This window comes from Trichosurus vulpecula, chromosome 7, assembly GCF_011100635.1.
Source record: "Trichosurus vulpecula isolate mTriVul1 chromosome 7, mTriVul1.pri, whole genome shotgun sequence".
In the NCBI taxonomy this organism is placed as follows: domain Eukaryota; kingdom Metazoa; phylum Chordata; class Mammalia; order Diprotodontia; family Phalangeridae; genus Trichosurus; species Trichosurus vulpecula.
In genome coordinates this window covers 67,546,816-67,554,532 of record NC_050579.1, presented here as the reverse complement: position 1 = coordinate 67,554,532, position 7,717 = coordinate 67,546,816, and the positions used below count along the sequence as shown (strand labels likewise).

At 39.4% G+C, this 7,717-nt stretch overlaps 1 pseudogene; it reads left to right on the top strand.

The window, feature by feature from the left end:
• The first annotated feature begins 3,218 nt into the window (after window positions 1-3,218).
• Window positions 3,219-7,316, top strand: LOC118857546 (annotated as a pseudogene).
• Window positions 7,317-7,717: the final 401 nt, after the last annotated feature.

Below are 7,717 nucleotides of genomic sequence, written 5' to 3'. Positions count from 1 at the left end.
TGTCATCCTGGGGTGAAGAAGAAGAAGGAGGAGGAGGAAGAGAAGGAGGAGAAAGATGAAGAGGAGGAAGGGGATGAAATGGAGGGGAAGGAGGAGGAGGAGGAGGAGGTGGATGAGGAGGAGGAGGAGGAGGAGGAGGAGGAGGAGGAGGAGGAGGAGGAGTAAGTGCAGATGGAGAGGGGAGGCACCCAGTGACCTACTTTCTGGTACTGAGTCTTTCAGAACTTGGCAAGAGTAGTCCTAGGCCATTTTCAAGCCTATACACAAAGCTTTTCAAGCTTGAATAAGATATGGTGGAACCTGTGTTCTATTAGTACAGCCCTAAAACTTACTCAGTTTCACCTCCATGCCATGGAGAGGCATCAAAATAGGAATGTAGTGAAAGTTTAAAATTAAATCTATTGGATGATAGGGCTCTGAAATTTCCAAACCACTTTTCTCATGGCAACCCTGAGGTATTAGTGTATCTGTTTTTCAATAAACATTCATTAAATTTAAATTAAATTGAGGAACCTAAAACTTAAGAAACTAAAAGTCACTTATTCATGGTCACTCGGATATTACATAATGGAGCAAGATTCAAACCTAAGACTCTTAAGTTCATATTCAAGGTTCTTACGTGAATTACTTCAGTTTTGTTACCAAAATTCATAAGAACTCTGTAATCCAAATATTGTCTCCAAACTAAAGTTGTCAGTTATTTTATGGTGGTCCAACTATGTAGTCCCACATTACATTATATTATATTATGTTTATGTTATTTTATGTTATATCACCTCATATCTTGTATTATTATTGTCAATGTATATCTCATGGATGTGGCCATTCAGTCTAATGATATAGACCAGCATTTATATACCTCTTCTTATTTGTTGCCAAGCTTGTTCATGCTCTCCAAAAAATCCTCCATAGGAAGTCCAATTGACGTTTTGTATACTTTTGTCTAGATCTCTTGCTATTGGATGGAGGCCAGTGAAGTGTGTGGGATATCTAGCCATTTATATTTGCATTCACTACTTCACTGGCCTACTTAGAGCAATAATGTTGATAATAGCTTACATGTATACTATTTGTTTTCCAAGATGGTTTCTCATTGATCTTCCCAACACACATGGACACACACACACACACACACACACACACACACACACACACCAACCATATCCCAAGAGGTAGGTAGATAAGGTACTAAAACCTTTTCTATTAGAGAGAAGTAGAGAGAAAAAAAGGGCACAGAGAGATTAAGTAACTGCAATAAATTGAATTCAACTCAGCAAATATTTATAAAATACCTACTCTGAGGAAACCACTGTGCTCAGTCTTCTTGGAATACTACTATAACTCCAACACTGATACTATTCTCCAGGAATTTATGTTCTATAGATAGTTTATGTTATAAAAGATGTGAAAGAGATGTGCTTAAATAACTGATGGAGAGACCATGCTTAAATTGGAGAGAGTTCAAGGCTAGGAGACCCTGTGAACAAAGGCATAGAGGTAAAGACAGAAGTATGAAAAGAAAGGAGGTTGAATATTCCAGTTTGTAAGTAGAATATATAGAGAGAAGATGAATAAAGGAATATAGATTTAAATAGCAGGTTCAGGATTTGACACTTTATTTCAGTGACAATAGGGAGAAGAGGACTATTGTCTGCTAAAGGTTGAGTTTCTGAATTACTTGACCTGAGTGATGACTTGGGAAGATTATGTGGGTGGCAGTGTGTAGGCTGACTTAGAAAGGTGAAATCCTGGAGTCGGTACCAATTATCAAGATCAGATGATAGTGTAGGACAATGGTCTTCCAAGTAGGATGCCCATATAACAACCAGGGAATGCACAAGATGATCCTTTGAATTGGGCAAATTAAAAATTAGAAATAAGAGGAGTAGCATGCTTACAGTGAGTGCCTATCTCTGTGGCTCATTTTCCCTCGCCTTTCCTTAACGTAAGCTGGTTGTTTTTCTCCAGTTAGGTAATATTTCCCCTCTTTGCCTCATCCCCTGACACCAGATCTCTCTGTCACTGTGGATCTTGTTCCCACTTCTTCCACACTCACCCCAGAAGAAACACCTACATTTTAAATTCCTTGAATCTGTCAAGAAAAAGAAAGAGAGAGGAAGGGAAGAGAAGGGGAGGGGAGGGGAGAAGAAAGAGGGAGAGGGGAGAGAAAGGGAGGAGCAGGGAAGGGGAGGGAAAAGGGAGGAGAGGAGAGTAAATGGGAAAAAAAAAAATTAAGGTTAGGGAAGGGGTTGACCTGAAGACTTCTATCTATAGGCTCAATAGCTAACCCCAAACCATTATTGATTTTAAAGATATATAAAGTAAATTATTAAAAATTATATGTCATATTTATCTCTTTTTAAATTTTTCATTCAGGTTTAACAATGCACATACTATATTAATGCTGTTGGGCTTACATATAAATCAACCAATCAGCATTAAGCAATTACTATGTACCAGGTACTACTGGTGCTGGGGATACAAAGCCAAAGTGAAACAATCTTTTCCTTGAAGGAGCTGGCCATCAATCTGGGGGAGTCTATATGTGTGTTTGTGTGTGTGTGTGTGTGTGTGTGTGTGTGTGTGTGTATGCATACACACGTATATTGCATACTTTTTTTTTAATCTATCACTTATATCATTTAAAGTTATCCCTTCCACATCATGGGGGTTGGGGTTATGGCAACTTCAGGAACTGGGAGTTCAGTTTAAAATGTGTTGGCCCTCCTTTTGTACCAGAGAAGATGTTTGAATTATTATGGTATTAAAAGATAAAATTTGTTCATTTTATATAATACTATACATATATTTTGTGCGTTTCTGAGTTTCTAAATTTTTTTGTGTCATCTGCTGGCTTTTGTGTGTCATCTGCGGCTTCTGCAAAACTCCCCCAAAATTCTCATATAATTTCTCATGCAGACCAGGGATCTACAGAAACCATGATGGGAGAAAGTCATGATGGGGAAAGGATAACTGTATATCTATCTATACACAGTCATATGTGTATATGTGTGTACTTCACTGGCCTACTTAGGAGTAATATTACACATATGCACACATATTCAAAATAGCTACAAACTAGATAAAAGTTCATTTACAAGAGAAGATACTAGTGAGGGGGAGAAAAGTTGGAAATCCGTAAAGGGTTTGTAAAGAAAGTGTCACTTGAGATAAACCTTAAAGGGAATTGGGGTTTCTTAGAGCTGTTCATAAGGACGATGTGCATTCCAGGTGTGAGAGTGCAGTGACTGATTTTGCTCAGTTCCATCCCACTTAAAGTATGTGACAAGATACCCAATCAATCAATCTCACTCATAGTCCTTCAACTTAGTGTGAAACGTCTTTGAAAGCCATTTGATAAATTGAAATAATGCCAAATAAGACGTCTGTTTCAGCTGACTGAGAGATTTCATGAGTCTTGTATAAAAGCATTGACACAAATGGAATCAGAAAGTCTAGCAGTGGTTTCCAGTACACTCAGCTCTATGGCTCTTTGGGAGAGGGAGACATATTGGGGGATAATTTAATGATGTAAAGAAGCAAAATATATCAATAAAATATATGTGAAAAAACAAAAATGAAACAAAATAACCCACGGTCTCAACCAACCTTTCCAGCTTTATTACATTTTACCAGAGATGCCATATAGTATGGTTCAGCTAAAGTAGCCATTTGGCTATTCTTGATACATGACATGGGTGCTAGATAGGTACCTGGAGAGAAAGATGGAGATAGAACTGACCTTCCCTTTGGGGCTTCTTTTAAACTGTGACTTCTGCTCTGAGCAGAGAAAAGGTTTTGACTCTACAGGTATCTCAAAGTGCAAGTCTCGGGCCGGGGGAAAACCACTAAATTTATATAACTCAGTTTGTTCAGCCATTCCCCAACCAGTGAGTATCTACTTTGTTTCCACTTCTTTGCTATCAAAAAGTGCTGCTATAAATAATTTAGGTGTATATGGGGACCTTTTTTTTTTTTAATCAACGGACTCTGTAGGGCACGGATATAGTAGTGGAATCACTGCGCCAAAGGGTCTATGATCAACTTGTAGAATTTATTTATATAATCCCACGTTTCTTTCCAAAATGATTGTACTGATGCAAAGCTCTACCAAAAAGGCACTAGTGTGCCTATCTTCCTGCAATCTTGATTTTTCCCATATTTTGTCTTCTTAACCAGTTAAGCAAGCTATGAGGTGAAACCTATGAACACCTTTAGACGTGAAATGGGAGTTCATACTTAATTCAATAAGTGTGCATGTATCGGGAGTAAGTTTTTTTTTTAATAAATATATGTATATTGAGAGTATGTTATTTAGGCAACTAGGTGGCACAGTGAATAAAATGATGGCCCTTGAATCAGGAAGATCTGAGTTCAAATCTGCTGTTAGATTTGAAAACCCATGTGACCTTCTGAAAGTCATGTCACCTCTGTTTGACTCAGTTTCCTCAACTATAAAATGGGGATAATAATATCACCTATTTCCCAGTATTGTTGCAAGGATCGAATTTGATACTATCCGTGTATTGTTTAGCACAGTACCTGATATATATTAGGTATTTAAGAAATGTATGTTCCCTTTTCCCCAGTGCCTTTTGTATTTTTGTTTTATTTGTTTTTACTCATTAGGAAAGCAATAGTAGAGACCACAGTTCTAGAAACTAAGATGTGAGGACCAGAAATGGGACAGTTTAAGAGTTGGCAGAAAGGAGAAAATGGATTTAAGAGATAGCATAGAGCAGGCCTCCACAACATATGGCTTTTGGGGCACTTGCAGCCTGCCAATGGATTTCAGGCAGCCCATGAAAAATGTAGTGTCGCCACTGGGCACTCTCTTGTTTGTCATGTGTCCCTGTAGCAACCAACCATCTTTAGTCTGTCTCGAGTTTAACCTATCTGCAGCCTGAAGAAGTTTAGCCTACTTTAATTATGGTCCCCAGCCTACTGCCAAGTGGTGCAGGTCTGGCATAGAGGTTGAATTGGCAATAAGTGATAGAATTTGTGAAATGATTGGTCAAGGGAAAGAAATTATAAAAAAAACCTTTTTTGCCAGGAATCCTAGAAACCTGGAAGCCTCAATTTGGCCATTAAGGGATGAAAGGCCAGCTGGAAGTGAAATTGCATAGGACATCTTCATAAAGGAAGTCCCTTTTCTCATCTCTTTCTATCCATGCTCCTGTCCAGGAAGTGGTAGACCTGCCATCAAGAAACAGAAGGAAAAAAGAGGTGACAACTGATGTAAGCATGTTTCATTCTATCAGTATATCCAAATGTACCTGGAAATTTTCATACCTGTCCTTTGTATTGATGAAGCCCATCATGAAAATATTGATTCTGTTCCTTCCAAGTTCAGTCATCTAACCTTACATTTAAACTATAGACCCATCATTCCTAGACTACCTAGTTCCAGAGTTAAAATGACTTCCCGGAGCTCCTCAGTCTCATGCCACCACATTGCCTGCCCTCCTACCTCCCTTACCCCACTGCCAGATGCCCACAGCCTAGCTATTTATCTTTTAATCCATTTCATTGTGCTCTTTGGGACCTCTGCTCCATACTCAAGGGACTCCCCTGTGACCTCAAACTTGTTATAAAGTTCTCTTTCCACCTTCTTTTGATGAGAAGGCATAAGGAAGGTAAATTTGCTTCACATTTCCCCCACGAGAGCAGTCCTTTAAAGGGTGCTTTGACTCCCTCAAATAAATTGAGAGTTTTTGTTTTGTTTTAACAAAAAGGAGTTTATTGTTTCTTTTATCTTCAATCCTACTGGTTGTGAGAGTTCTGCATACATCAGATACTCAGCAAATGCAATTGATTAATTGAAAGGGATGGAAATGGGGACTAGATTAGGATTTCATTATTATAGGGAACTCCCAGAGGAGGAAACCCCCTCCCTGAGAGGTCAGCACCTGCTCTATAAACTTATAGTTTTAGACAGTTGCCTAGAGAACTGAAAGATTAAATAACTTGCACAACCAGTAGATATTAGAGTCAAGATTTCAACCCAGACCTTGTTGGGTCTGAGACTAGTTTTCTATTTATTACAACATGTTGCTTGAGTACAAGAAATTTTATGCACTCAAATTTAATTTTTATAACATTCAGATGAGGAGTGGAAAGAAGCAGACACTTGGTAACTCAGGACACAAGACCCATGGAGTGAGAGACTCTCTGACAACACTCTGTTGTGGAGAGACAGAATTCCTGGGATCTCACAGCTTGGGGCACCGAAACCACTGGGTGGGGGAAGAGGAGGAAGTGAATTACTAGTAAAGAGTTCTCTTGAGGAGTGGGCATGGTGCTGATGTGCTATTTTAAATAAGTTTTGCTAAGTAGATGCAAAGTTAAGTTGTATATTCTTGTTGGAATACCAAGGTTTTTAGTGTCTTCTTAATTTCATTATACTCATTACAAAAGCCCAGTCTCCCCACTGTACTTATGTTCTTACTTTGATATCCAAAACCTTAATTGAAATATCAGGCAGAACACAGCCCCTGAGGAGAGCGCAAGGGAGCCAGCCTGCTGAAGGAGGGCAGTGGCAGAGGGAACCCGGGATGGTGAGGTCACAGAGCCAAGGTCTTTACTGTGTCCTTGCTGAGAAGGTGACTCAGAAGTCTTAGAAGTACCCCGTGGGCATCCCTCCGTGTCCATAAGGGCGGAGCCAGAAATGCTGTTGGACTCCAAGGTCTGCCTCTGGGTGGTCCTGGCCATCGACTTCGTCACCTTCTTCATGGGCATGATCTGCCACTATGTGGCCATCCTGCTGCAGAGCTACTAGAAGGTCACCCAGGAGCACATGTCCAACAGTCAGCTCTTCATTTGAAGTAGAGTCCTTGGGAAAAATGGAAAATACATTCCCAGTCTTTCTTGACACAAAAATATTATTTCAACAACCCCTGAAAAGGGATTAAAAACAAACAAAAAACCACAAACAGGAAGGTAGTATGCCTCCATCTCCTATGATGGATCCTACTACCATGTTCACAGACTTGATGAAAGGAAATGTAACAAACATACTTCCTATGATTATTGTTGGTGGATGGATCAACATGCAGGATTTGTTAGAGCCAAGATCCCATTTTCTCTCACCCTCTGATTTAAACCTATGCTACAGCAAGGAATTGAATTGCTCACTTTAGATGCATCCTGGGTCAGTTCTGCATCCTGGTAATTGTTAATTGTTTGGACTGCAAAGCATTTATTCCCAGCTTCCTGGCCAAGATAATGCTGCAGAACAGTCTCAAGTGATACAGGAGCAGATGACAGGAACAGCAATGGCCATGCCCACAGACAGAATCAGAGCTGATTATCAGTGATGTTGAAGAAGAGCTCATTGCCTAGGATCTCCAATTTGAAGACATAAAGAGCTATGGACATCCCTTTTCTGGAGGCTCAGGTCCGTACTTAAACCAGTACTGTCATCTCCAGCACACTGCTGGGGGCTCAAAGAAGTCATGAGATTTTTTTTGTTTGTTTGTTTTTCAGACACATGTTATGAGTTGAGCAGTGGTCATTTGACTTGGTTAAATATAATAGATGAAACAGTTTGTGTTGTTTTTACATTGTGGTGAACCTCTTCATGTGATGAGGGCTGTAACTAGTAAAAATTTAACATCTGAGCTCATAAAAAAAAATTAGCTCTGATATTTTATTTTCTTGGCTTTGGGCAAGTTATTGAATATCCCAGGACCTTAGATTCCTTATGTGTAGAATGACA